The 14411-nt window shown below is 44.4% G+C and overlaps 1 pseudogene; it reads left to right on the plus strand.

Moving 5' to 3' along the window:
- Positions 1-374: 374 nt before the first annotated feature.
- Positions 375-1656, plus strand: LOC106843394 (Y-box-binding protein 1 pseudogene; annotated as a pseudogene).
- The last annotated feature ends 12755 nt before the right edge of the window (positions 1657-14411 follow it).

The raw sequence follows: 14411 nt of genomic DNA on the forward strand, positions 1-14411 counted from the left end.
CTAACAATTTCCATATGGGAAAAAAGTTATACTTCTTTCTTACATTATGTACAGAAATAAGCTCTAGATACAATTATTTAAGTGTAAAAAAAGAAATTAGGGGCCGACCCCGTGACCAAGTGGTTAATTTCGCGTGCTCTGCCTTGGTGGCCCAGGGTTTCGCTTGTTCTGATCCTGCGCGGGGACGTGGCACTGCTCATCAGGCCATGCTGAGGCAGCATCCCACATGCCACAACTAGAAGGGCCCACAACTAAAATATGCAACTATGTACTGGGGGGATTTGGGGAGAAAAAGCAGAAAAAAAAAAGATGGGCAACAATTGTTAGCTCAGGTGCCAATCTTAAAAAAAAAAGTTCGAGTTTGATCGGTAGAGGGAGCGGAGAGCGGACCCCAGAGAGCCCTGAGCAGCCCCACTGCCGCCGCCGGCCTAGTTACCATCACACCCCGGGAGGAGCCGCAGCTGCCCCAGCCGGCCCCAGTCGCCATCACCGCAACCATGAGCAGCGAGGCCGAGACCCAGCGGCCGCCCGCCGCCCCCGCCCTCAGAGCTGCAGACACCAAGCCGGGCACCCCAGCAGCGGCGCAGGGAGCGGCGGCCAGGGCGGCCTCACATCGGCGGCGCCTGCCGCCGGGGACAAGAAGGTCATCGCAACAAGGGTTTTGGGAACAGTAAAATGGTTCAATGTAAGAAACGGATATGGTTTCATCAACAGGAATGACACCAAGGAAGATGTATTTGTACACCAGACTGCCGAAAAGAAGAATAACCCCAGGAAGTACCTTCGCAGTGTAGGAGACGGAGAGACTGTGGAGTTTGATGTTGTTGAAGGAGAAAAGGGCGCGGAGGCAGCAAATGTTACAGGCCCTGGTGGAGTTCCAGTGCAAGGCAGTAAATATGCAGCAGACCGTAACCATTATAGACGCTATCCACGTCGCAGGGGTCCTCCACGCAATTACCAGCAGAATTACCAGAATAGTGAGAGTGGGGAAAAGAATGAGGGATCGGAGAGCGCTCCCGAAGGCCAGGCCCAACAACGCCGGCCCTACAGGAGACCCTATGGGCGTCGACCACAGTATTCCTACCCTCCTGTGCAAGGAGATGATGGAGGATGCTGACAACCAGGGTGCAGGAGAACAAGGTAGACCAGTGAGGCAGAATATGTATCGGGGTTATAGACCACGATTCCGCAGGGGCCCTCCTGGCCAAAGACAGCCCAGAGAGGCTGGCAATGAAGATAAGGAAAATCAAGGAGATGAGACCCAAGGTCAGCAGCCACCTCAACGTCGGCACCGCCGCAACTTCAATTACCGACGCAGACGCCCAGAAAACCCTAAACCACAAGATGGCAAAGAGACAAATGCAGCCGATCCACCAGTTGAGAATTCGTCCGCTCCCCAGGCTGAGCAGGGCGGGGCTGAGTAAATGCCGGCTTACCATCTCTACCATCGTCCGGTTTAGTCATCCAAGAAGAAGAAATGAATATGAAATTACAGCAATAAGAAATGAACAAAAGATTGGAGCTGAAGACCTTAAGTGCTTGCTTTTTGCCTGTTGACCAGATAACGAGAACTATCTGCATTATCTGTGCAGCATGGGGTTTTTATTATTTTTACCTAAAGATGTCTCTTTTTGGTAATGACAAACGTGTTTTTTTTTTTTTAAAAAGCCTGGTTTTTCTCAATACACCTTCAAAGGTTTTTAAATTGTTTCATATCTAGTCAAGTTGAGATTTTTAAGAACCTCATTTTTAATTTGCAATAAAAGTTTACAACTTGATTTTTTCAAAAAAGTCAACAAACTGCAAGCACCTGTTAATAAAGGTCTTAAATAATTGTAAAAAAAAGTTAAAAAATTAAAGTATTAGAAGAAAATTTTGTAGAATATACATATAATTTTAAAGTTGGGAAAAATTTTTGAAGGAAATTTGGAAACCTGGAAATAATAAAGGAGAAAAAAGTGAACAGATTTGAATGTATAACAATTTTTAATGTTTTATGTCTCTGTATGACATTGATAACACTAAATTTTTTTCTCCATGTCATTTTAAGGTCAAATAAATGTTCAGGTCCTGGATTTTGTCTGCCGAGGACTGGTGAAATCTTATTATTACTCAGTCTACGCAAACGTATCTGTATATACTATACCTATCTAGATATCTATAGCTACATAATTATAGCTGAGTTGCTGTAATGGGATTTTGTTCTAATGATTATGTCTCTAGAAATCATATCTCTACAATCTGGAAAGTTAACAGACCCTATAAAACAATTCTTCATTGGAGATTATTGTGAGGAAAAAAAGTTACATAGTTTATATGTCTCCAAGTTCTGAAACAGTTGTATGTATATGTGTGTGCGTGTGTGTGTGTGTGTGTGTGTGTTGAAGTTTCTTTTAGAGGGGATTTTGGAAATTTTATTAAGTAAGTGATAGAGGTGGTATGATGGCTGGAGAGAATTTCAGAGTAAATAGTGTTCTTTTGTTTGGCTTTTAAGTAGCAACTGTTTAGCTGTGGCTGGCAGGCAAATATACATTTGGATGCATTTACATTTAAAATGTACAAATATACATTTAAAATGGTGACTTTGTTAACAGACACCAGATTTTTTTTCTTTGTTCTGGATGATTAGTTGTAAATGGATCAATAAAAGTATTGATTTGCCCCACTGGCACATTAAAGGAGCATTCATTCTTTTAAATCTTTAGAGAGACATTTATTGCCCCAATTCACTAAGATCAATGGTTATAAATTAGGGTGTTTCCTCCGAAGTTTATAACCAGAATCTCATTTAATCAGGAACCTTAACAATGATCTAGTTCGACTCTAATCCCAGCTGTAGGTGAGGACACTGGGGCCAGAGGGATTAAGTAACTTCTCAGAGTTATGAATAGCAGAGCCAGGACTAGACTCCTTTGCTGTTATCTTGATAGTGAACCAGGTCTCAACAGCTGGCAGAAAAAGACTAGTGTCAAAGGCATTGGCTCAAAGACACTTAAATTGGAAATACAATAATTGTCCCCCTAAAGATTTCCTGCAGTCCTAGCATAAGATATTTTATGAGCAACATCCACTTCCTGACACTTTCTGTTGCTTTCTTAGAGTCCACTGAGAGCTGACATCTGCAAGGCAACATCCCAACCGCATGTGCCCTGAGCCCTGACACTTCAAATGTCAAGGTTTGTGTGCATTTAAACAATCGTTGAGCGAGCAGATAAGGGCAGGGAGAAGTGATTATAGGATTTGATTGGGCAGCGTAAAAAGAGGGGATTTCTTGTTTCATCTATTCGTGTTCAATCTATCCTACATGGATCATTAAATTACCTACTTAATTTCAATAATATTGTTATCCTAGCAGAACATACTTGGGCTTCTGAGTCAAGGTAAATTTTGATTTATTTACACATCAAGTTCAAGAGGCGTAAAATGAAGATGAGGAAGTGGAAAAAGCAAGTTGACACTTTTTTAGAAAGGCAGCTTGGCTGTGAAGACTAATGGGGGGATAATTAGGAGGCGGTGTGTCTAAGTTTTCATGGGGTCTGGGAGGAAGAATTATATGATGCACATTCGGGCCTCCATTCTTTCTCATAATGCTATGAGTTGGTCAGAAGTTTTCAAATTCATGTCATGTTGGGACAAAATGAATCTTGTTGATTCAATATCCCTTGTGTCTGCCCTTGCTGCCTGTCTCTGCTGTTTTCAGCTGTTCATCATCTCTTACTTGGAAAATTTCCGTGATTTCCTCATTAGTCTCACTACTAGTGTCACTCTTCTTCTTATCCATTTTCTATGCTACTTCCAGTATGATATTTCAAAACATGCAAATCCTATTTCATTACTTCCTTGTTTGAAACCCTTCAGGGTCTCCCAACTGCCTACAGGATAAGGTTTAAAATTCTTAGCCTGGTAATTAAGTTCCGCCTCCTGCCTCCCTCTCCACCTCTATCTCCCGTTACACTCCCGAGGTTGGCCCCATACTTCGTTCAATCATTCATTCAATAACTCTTTGTTGAGTGTCCACTATGTATCAGGGGGTGTGCTGCCTCTTAGGGTGTAATGGGAGCAAGACAGTGCTCCCAAAAGAGAACAACTTGCCACTGCCACTTGTGCTGACCAACTCTTCCAGTCTTTGTCATGAACATAGTAGAGCAAGCCCAAACCACACACCTTATATGAATTGTATCATAAGTTAGTGTAACTTGAATTAAAAAGATCTTTGTTCAACAGGTTAGAGAATAAAAAGAAAAGCCACAGGCTGGGAAAAAATATTGTTAATCACATGTCTGATAAAGGACTTGTATCCAGAATATTCCAAAGCCTCAAAATTCAATTATAAGAAAACAAGCAAACAAACCAATTAAAAAATGGGCAAAAGATTTTAACACTTTACCAAAGAAGATACACAATGGCAAATGAGCACATGAAAAGATGCTCATCATCATTAGTTATTAGGGAAATGCAAATTAAAACCACAATGAGATATCACGCCTATTATAATGGCTAAAATTAGAAAAGGAAACAAAACAAAAAACCCTGACAGTACCAACCTCTGGTGAGGATGCAAAGGCAACTGGAACTTTCATACATCGCTGGGGGGAATGCAAAACAATGCAGCCACTTTGGGAAACAGTTTTGCAGTTTCTCATAAAGTGAAACTTATGTTTACCATACAACCCAGCAATCACACTTCTAGGTATTTACCCAGGTGAAGTGAAAACTTATGTTCACACAAAATCTTTATGGAAATGTTTATAACACCTTGATTCGTGATTGCCCTGAACTGAAAAAAACCTCAAATGTTCTTCAACTGGTGAATGGTTATACAGACTGTGGTACATCCATACCATGGAATACTCCTCAGCAAGAAAAAGAAATGAACTCCTGATATACTCAATAACACAATGAATTTCAAGAGCTTCATGCTAAGTGAAAAAAGCCAGCCTTTAAAAGCTATGTGCCTGGCGCTGGCCGGACAGCTGAGTGGTTAAGTTCGAGGGCTCCACTTCAGCAGCCCAGGGTTTCACCGGTTCAGATCTTGGGCGCGGACATGGCACTGCTCATCAAGCCACGCTGAGGGGGCATCCCACATAGCACAACTAGAAGGACCTCCAAGTAGAATATACAACTAGGTCCTGGGGGGGCTTTGGGGAGAAAGAAGAAAAAAAAGAAGATTGACAACAGATGTTAGCTCAGGTGCCAATTACCAAAAAAAAAAAAAAAAAATCTGTGTGCTGTATGATTCCATTGATCCGACAATCTGAAAAGGGTAGAACATATGGACAGAATACAGATTGGTGGTTGCCAGAGGCTGGGGAGGAGGAAAGAGTGGTTGACTACAAGGGGGTCTGGGGAAGTATTTTGGATTGATGGAACTGTACTATATTTTTTATTATGGGAATGGTCATATGACTATATAGATTTGGCAAAAGTCACAGAACTGTACACAAAAAGAGTAAATTTAATGTATGTAAATTATATCTCAATGAAAAAAAGAACCAATGAGATATATCGGTGCAATTGCAGCTTCTTGTCGGCCCCGCTCTGTCATTCGCGTTGAGCTGTGTGGTACACTTGGGAAAATCCTGGGCCACGGGGTTGCTGTGGCTTCCAGTCCTCTCCTTCCCTGGGGAGCAGCACATTTAGCCAGCTGAGAGAACCTTTCAAACACAGCCCACACACTCCCATCTAGCTTTTTATCCACTCAACTCCTTCAGGTTCGGGAGCCTGCTTTGTAATCTGACGGGTAATTTACTAAATTTGAATGAGAAACAAAATAAATATTTTTTCTTTAATCCTACTAAGTTAATAATTCAGATGCATTTTAGGGATTACACTTTCTGTCTTGGCGTACTAATGATTTTTCCAAAAAAAAAAAAAAAATAAGTTAGCTTCTCCAAGCCCTTCGCTTAGAACATTTTTAATTGTTCCATCTGAGTTTCCTTTCTTTTCTCTGGGGTTTCTGGTCTCTACTGAAGATTCCAGGGAAAAGTGTAGACGCAGCTGGTAGGACAATGACATTGCTTCACTCTTCTGTCCCACTGCCAGACGACAGAACGTGGTCATCCTACCCACAGTTCCTTTGGCTGTAGGGCTAAGCGTTCTGAGGACATCTTGATTCCAGAGAAGCAGTTGATTTGCTTTTTCCTTGAATATGCTTCCTGTTTTCTAGTGTCGAGTTTGAAAATACCTGGTGATAATAACCCAGTCCTAAAGGAGTGAAAACATAGTTATAACATAGAAAAATACATTGGTTGCACATGAACATTTCCCACATTTCCTGGAACCTTTCTCAGTTCAGAGGAAAGGGAAAGGAGCTAGTTCTTGGACTTTAAATTATTACTATTTTTTTTACTTTCTTGCTTTAATCAAGTATAATTTTAATCCATTTCCTCCAAGCTGAATTTTAGAATTTCCCAAGATGTATTTGGATTCAGTTCTACTGAAACAAAATATTTCCAATCTTAATTCTTTCTCCACTAAAATAGGACCAAGATTTCCTTATGCGAGTAAACAAGAATATTCACTGTCTAACACAGTACAGAAGAGAAAACCAAGGGGCCACCTTCCCGCCCCTCCCGGTTTAACGACAGGGGTGGGGAGGGGCAGAGGCCAAGACACAGTGCTTCCTGAAGCCCTGAGCCCTCATTGGAGTGGCTTTTGAGCACTTTCCCTTCCTGCAATGAAGGCCAGCATTCTTTCGTAGTCCCACAGCTGACCCTGCTGCACAGATTACTTTATTTTTCCTGAATCCATCTTGTCAAAAAACTCCAGGGCCAGGAACCTAGTTATTTCCAAATCAACCTTTCACCTTAGTGTCTCCCAGTGATGTTCTTAAGGAAGTGAGGAATTTGATGTGTCTCAGACCAGGTGACTCTGTTGACCCAGGGCAGATCTTGGGTAATTCTCCTGCTGCCTTGAGTGGACCATTCTGTGAACCAATGAAGCAATGAGATGGCAGCTCAAAAGGAAACTACCAAGCGCCCATCCGAACATGCTTACTGGTCCGCTGTCCCCCTGTGCTGAATGCCAGCTTAACCCTGTCTTCGCCAAGAAGTTCTCTCTAGGCACTAACTTTTCACGGGTGATGGCATGTTTCCCCTCTAAGGTTCTCCTTCTAGTTAAATGCCTTTGGAAACCTCACTTGGTACTTAACATAATACCTAACACGTACATTTGCTCACAAATACTTGGGGACTGTTCTGCCGTCTTCCTGAAGTCTGGAGCCTGTTTCAGCTTTTTTAGAGAACAGATATAATTTATGGGTGGGTAGAGGCCTCCCAGCTTTAGAGGCTCTGAACTCTCTGAGAGGCTTGGCTGGGTGTGTCCAGACTTTCATCCCATTACTATGGTCTCCTGGCTTAGTCTGATGACACCCAGCGGATGGACTTAGAGCTCTTGTTTTCTTTGCTGGCTTATATCTGTCTCTGCCTCCCCAGTTTCAACACCATTGAAGGATATCAACACTGATAATGACAATGATAATAACAGCAACAAGAGAACTGAGAGGCAACACAGCATAGCCTGGACTCTGCAGGTGACTACCTGGCTTTACATTCTATCTCTGCTGCTTACTAGTTTTGTTACCTTGGGAAAGTTGCCTGACCTCTCTGTGCCTCAGTATTTCATTTGTAAAACAGAGGTAATAGTCTTTATTTCATAGGGATGTTTCATAGTGACTTATGAGTTAGTGTATGTAAAGTTCTTTAAATTTCCTATGTTAGCTATTATTATTATCAGTATTATAGCTACCATTTATTGAATGCTTACTAAGTGTTGGGTACTAGTAAGAGCATCTCACATATGTTATCTTATTTAAATCCTTACAACAACCTTGTGAGATGAATATCCTTAGACTCATTTTATAGGTAAGGAAACTAAGGTTCAGTAACTCACTTAGATAATTCTGCTTATAAGTGGTAGAGCCAGGATTCAAACTCAGGGTCGCCTGCATCTGAAGACTTGCTCTTAACCAGATTGCTAATACGTCTTCTCATATTAATGTGGTTAATCACAAATATGGTACAGTAATTCTTGTAGCTAACTTTCTTTTTAATCTGGGTTTGGAGGGAAACTCAAACCCCTATTTTTTTTTCTGCTTCCACAACCTCTCGTCTCCTATCATGGATGGCAAAATACCTTGCCAACATCTTGGAGAGAAGTGCAAGCTGAGACAACCATCTCAACACCTCAGCCACAGCTTTCGAGATCTTCAGGATGCGTGGATGCCTCAGGGAGCCTGGCCTTTGTGAAGGCTAGGTTGCCTGGGGTTGGGGGAAATTTCGGATGGCACAGGAGATTTGGTGGTGATCTGGGCTTCCACGCTCCTTTCTGCCTTACTGGGCAAGCCTAGAAAGTCATTTACCCCACTGAAGTTCTCTGAAAAGAAAAAGAATAACACTTGATTGATCAGGTTTTGGAGGGAATTTAAAAATATGTATGATGGCTCTTAGTAGGCCCTCCATAAGTGTTTGTTTCTTTGGTTCCAGTCTAGAGCCACAAGTGTTGGCAAGACTTTTACAACGAATACCAGAAGGATTTTTTTATGTATCAGACTTAACCCTTATCACTAAGTAGGAAACATTCAGAGTGTGTCCTCCAGGCCCACATTATAACTGAGTGCTGGCCAGGCACTTGCATGAAATACATTAATCCTCCCGACTCCCATGTAAGATAGGGACTGTCTCCATTTTGCACATGACAAAACTGAGGTTCAGAGAAGTAATTTGCCCAAGATCATACAGCTGGTTAGTAGGAGAGTCAGGGTTGATCCTGATGACTCTATAGCAGAGCCATCTTTCTATAAAGGGATAGCATGAGTGTCATTCATTCATTCATTCATCAAATGTTTGTTGATCATTTGATATGCATTTGGCACAGTTTTAGATGCTATGTGTATAATACAGAAAATAATGTGGGAATTTACACTCCACTTGAAGAAACAATCACACAAATATTGCAAATTTAACAGTCTGAATTCTGCCCCCCTCTCACTACAAAACACTTGAAAATTCTGGATAAAATATAACAGAAATATTGTAAATGGCATAAGTGAGCTCATAAAAACATAAAGGAAATTCCCAAGGTCCAAAAAGAAGAGGAATCTGAAAGACAAAGTGGGGGACATTTGAGTTGATGTTGGGCTCTCCTGGGGATAGGGGGCTGGTGGTCTCCCTAACCTAAAAACATGGCTTCTAATGCTCAAGGGTTGGAGGGGATCTGAGACCTACATGGATCTGGGACACTCAAAGGGCCACACTCTCAGTGAAAGGGTGGAATTGAAGAGGGAATTGAAGAGGAATTGAATTAACCTGCCAGCAAAGTAAAACGACAGGGGAATTTGGCCTGAATCAGGGTATAATCAGCTGTGTCTTGTGAGAATCCATAACAATAGGCCCTTCACAAGGGTTTGGGGTTGAACAGATATTAATATGTGGCCCAGGAGCCTCCCCCACCAAGCCAACAGATTAATGCAAAAATAGTGATATTACCCGTGGGGCACTTGGGAGAAGCAAATGCAAAATGGATCTGGAGGGATATACCATCAACACAGGATTCCACAGATAAAGCCCCACAGAATATGAATATACAGTCCCGGATCCCCAAACACGCGCTACACCGTGAGCCACCATCAGCACACAGAGTGGTTGTGGAATGCCACAGAGCAGCAAGAGTCTGAGGAGTCCGTGGGCTGGGCTGTAGATGCTGAAGTGATCTGGGGCTGGTGGCAAGTGGACAAGCCGACGTCCTCAGCGTGAGAGTGGCCCTGAACAGAGACAAGGAGGTAGGTCTCGGCAAGTGCGCTTAAGGCAGGTGAGTGGTTAAGACCAGCAGGAGGCGAAAGTTTTGTTTAGGGGTCAGTGAAAGACAAAACTGAAACAATAAGGTGAGGCCAAGTTGTGAGGGCCTTTGAATGTCTTACCAAAGGTGGAGAGGTGACATGATGAAAATTTTGAAAGAAGTCTTTCCAGAATGTCTGATGATGCTTAGAAAATCTAAAGAAGGAGTTAGGAAGACCAGGATTGCTATCTGGTGGGATGCGTGGCAGGTGGGGAAAATGGACAGAGGAAGGACTAGCCTGACCTGTGAGAGCTGGAGGAAGGCATGGAGACCCCCTTATTTAATCCAGAAGTTTCAAACTGTGTCCCGCAGAGCCAGAGCACTCCTCTGTGATACCCTGGGTTGGGGGGGGGGGGTCAATGTAGGAGAACAGTTTGCTTATTTTATTTCATGAAATTTGGCCCTACATATGCTTTTATATGGAAAAATAACTTTGCACCTTTGAAAAAATAATAGATCTTTAAAATAAATAAACTATATTTTTTAAAGCAAAGGAGTGAGCTAAAGTCTCAGGCCAAAGCATCCTAGGTAAGCAGGTACTGAGATGCATAGTTCTCCCTGTAGAGCATCGTGTACTGTTGGGTCTTAATACATCATCTTCTTCTGGGAGGAATGCGATAACAGTTGGTCAGCCCCTCCAGATAACTGTGTCCAGCACACTGTCAGCTTTGTGGAGGTCATCCTCACCCCTCTCAAATCCTTCATAACCACAGCAAAATCAAAAGGAAACCCCCAGGCGTGGTGAGATCTGTGCAACCACCCCAGGACCAACTGGCATCAAAAGTAGGACTGCATGTATCCCGCAGCGTCGATGCAGCGTCAATGGAGTGTGGAGGTCTGTGTCGGAGATGGCACGTTTACAGGTGAGGAGAAGGGCCCCTTTGTCTGGATGAACCACCTCTTCTCTCCCCTGCCAGGGCTGTAATTTCTGCTTCGCAGCCCAGGGAAGGCCAAGGGGTTTGAACCTGGGCAGAAGGAAAGGTAGGGGGTCCGCATGCGTTTCATGGTGGGTGTGTTCTAATCCAGCTTTGTCAGCCCTTTGGCCGAGGAGATGAAAAGAGCCGGGACACCAGAGCTGGGCCTTGAGTTAGGCTGAAACTACTAGAAGATGCAAACTGATAAATAAACATGAAAACAATGAAGCTCTGCTGATCCTCTGACAAAGGACAAATTGCTAATCTGACCTCCCCGCCAGGATGGCTGCCTCAGTTGAACAAAGGTGGCTTTTATAGCTTCTGTTTTATTTGTAAACTAACTGACAGCCTGGTCAGTTAACTGGATTTACTCTCACCTGCCTCCGAGGGGGAGGGGAGGTGGCAGGTAATCCTTTCTTTCTCTGCACGTCGAGGGGAACGGTCACCTGATCTGACCAGGAAAGGCCTTGGAGGATGTGCCAAATTTTAGCCACTTTAGAGTAACTGCCAAACGGCTGGTTAACAATGAGGCCAGTGTCTGAAGGGGAAAGGGCTGGGGAGTGGCGAGCCTTTCCAGCTCGTAATTCATGAGGGGCCTCGGGTTTCCCTGCCTCTCCCCAGCCTCCCAGTTCCAGGGTTCGAGGCCTTCTCTGGGAAAGGTGGTTGACAGCTCGTTGGTGCTGGTAATTCTCTGAAAAGGTGTCTGTCACCCAGACTCCTTTCTACGGGTGGCAGCCTGCTTCCCCTACTTCCTTCTGAAGGGCTGTCACCAAGGCTCCAGGTGTCAGCTCATTCATTATTCCAACTGACCTGCGAGAGGAGAGAGTCTGGCACTGGGATCCGACACCCACGCAGACAGAGCCGGCCCAAACCTAATCACCTGTGCAAAATCGCAGATAAGTGCCATTCTCCAGTGGCTTCTGGCCTCCTTTGCCTGCTCATCGCTCATCGTTCTGCCTCCCGTCATCCCACTTCCTCCACCTGAAATGTCAAGGCGATCTTCTGGCCCCAGTGAAGTGCAGCTACTGAGGGGAGGAGGTGGGTATTTTTCTGTAGTGACTGCCTCTCTTAAGGTACATCCTGCGGCTGTTTCTCACACAGGAATCTTTTTTTTTTTGAGGAAGACTAGCCCTGAGCTAACTGCTGCCAATCCTCCTCTTTTTGCTGAGGAAGACTGGCCCTGAGCTAACATCTGTGCCCATCTTCCTCTACTTTATATGTGGGACACTTACCACAGCATGGCTTGCCAAGCGGTGCCATGTCCACACCCAGGATCCGAACCGGCGAGTCCCGGGCCACCGAAGAGGAATGTGCACACTTAACTGCTCTGCCTCTGGGCCGGCCCCTCACACAGGAATCTTGCTCAAGGGCACACAGGCTGGGTCTCTTTAAGGTATTGAAATCCAAAGGTCTCCACAACTCCAGGATTGAGGACCAGCAGAGAACACAAATTGTTGCCAGAGATTGTTACTGAAGCCCCAGACCATGCCCGCAACGAAGTCCACATTGATTTCGAATACGGACTCAGAATTACCCAGGAGTGAGTGGGATGGAGCCCAGACGGGGCCTCCGAGGTGGGGACGGGGTGGGTTTGGAGCCCTCTCGCATAGTGCCAGCTGCTGCAGCTGGTTGAAAAAAGTGCGGGGGTGCAACACCTGATGCTGTGCTGTCATCGCCAGGAGACATCAGGGTGCAGACTCTAGGTTTCTGACCGTCTGACTGATGTGTTAAGACTTGTGAAGAGTTTTCTGTCTGTGTAGACTCAGATGCCTATTTCAAGGCCCCACGCCAAAGGTCTTGGCCTGGGACTTGGTCTCTAGGCGACCAAGACAGGGGTGGATGGCCGGGGTTCACTGAATGGGGCTGAGCTGGTGTCATCTTACTTGATCTGAATCATGACGCCCTCTCCCCTCCTCGAGGGGTGCCCCCTGCTCCTGCTGTCTTTTTTGGAGTTTCCACACCTCCTTTCAGTATCCCCTGTAATAGCTTTTCTGATGAGGCCAGGAACTCCAGTTCCAGACGTGCTTCACCTCTGAAACTGCTCTAGTCCAGTCTCTGGGACGTCCGAGCGGCCACATTTAGGGGCACTCTCCAGTCTCCAGCTGAGTGGCACATTTGGCAGGCTGGTCTCTTGCCCTTTGACCCCCTCTCTCCCTGCCTTCCTTGACCCTGCACTCTCCTGGTCCTCCCCTTCTCTCAGGCCCCTCTGCTCTCTCCTGCTCCTCCCTTGGCTGGCTCTCACACATCCTTTAGGACTCCCTTCTCAAATGGAGCTACCTCGGAGAGGAGTCCCCTGACATCCCTGTATCGCCTGGGCCCAAAATACATCCCCTCTCGCATTCTCTCATCACATCCTGTTCTTTCCCTCTCTATTACTTCAATTTGTAATTAGTTTCTATCTATGTAGGTTTTCTGTCTGATTCTCCTTCCCAGACTCAATGACATGGTGGAGACCATGTTGTTCAGACTCTCCACCAGTGCCCAGCGCCATGCCTGGCACATCGTAGGTGCTCAGGAAATCTTTGTTGGTGAGTGAATGAATGGATGGATGTGCGCTCTCAAGGTACCAGGTGTGAGGCTAAGCGCCTAATGGCATTCAGTGAACTGTACTGTTTCTTACCCTTTGATGTGTCCATATTTGCCCAACCTGTATTTTAAGTTTTCGAGGCCATGGCCTTAAGCTTCTCTGCATCCTCACAGCTCCTAGGGTGGGTCTATTTATGAGGCAGGCTGGAGTGGTTAGGTGGGAAGACTCTGAGTTTAAGGCCCAGCTTTTCCACTTACGAGCTATGAGCCCTTGTTTTTGTTTAATGTCGTTTGCATCGACTAGAATTTTTAGCAGAATGTGACATGTTAATGCTACTATTTGGTATTTTTGTTTTATTTCTGACTTTAATGGAAATACTTTTTTTAATTTGTTTTTTATTTTTTTTGAGGAAGATTAGCCCTGAGCTAACATCTGCGGCCAATCCTCCTCTTTTTGCTGAGGAAGACTGGCCCTAAGCTAACATCTGTGCCCATCTTCCTCTACTTTATACGTGGGACACCCACCACAGCATGGTGTGCCAAGCAGGGCCATGTCCACACACGGGATCCGAACCGGCGAACCCCAGCCCACCAAAGCGGAAAGTGCACACTTAACCACTGCGCCACCGGACCGGCCCCTAATGGAAATACTTTTAATATAATATTGGCTGTGTGTTTATGCTAGATACTCTTTATTGTGTAAGAGTGTCCTAGTTTTCCAAGTTGGAAATCTATTGAACAGATTTTTAGTATCTATTGCAGTGAATATTTCTTTATTAAAAAGTAATCTGTTTCCATGTTAATAGATTTTCGAATATTAAACCATCTGAGTAATCCTAGGATACATGCTATTTGGACATAATAACCTATTATGTAATATACTGTTTTAGTTCCATTTTCTCAGATTTCATTTAGAATTTTCTCATCTCTATCAGAGCGATCCTTCTAATGTGTAGATGTGAGCATATCGTTTCACAGTCCAGGTTTGCATTGTTTCCTAGCCTTCGTCTACACTGCATGCTCTGGAACCCATTCTTCTCACTGCATTTAACTCTTCTTTTGCCAGCTACACTCTATGCTTAAACCATACCCAGCTGCTCCTGGTCCTCTGAGTACATGATCCTTTTTCATACTCAT

Source organism: Equus asinus, chromosome 7, assembly GCF_041296235.1.
Source record: "Equus asinus isolate D_3611 breed Donkey chromosome 7, EquAss-T2T_v2, whole genome shotgun sequence".
Classification (NCBI taxonomy): domain Eukaryota; kingdom Metazoa; phylum Chordata; class Mammalia; order Perissodactyla; family Equidae; genus Equus; species Equus asinus.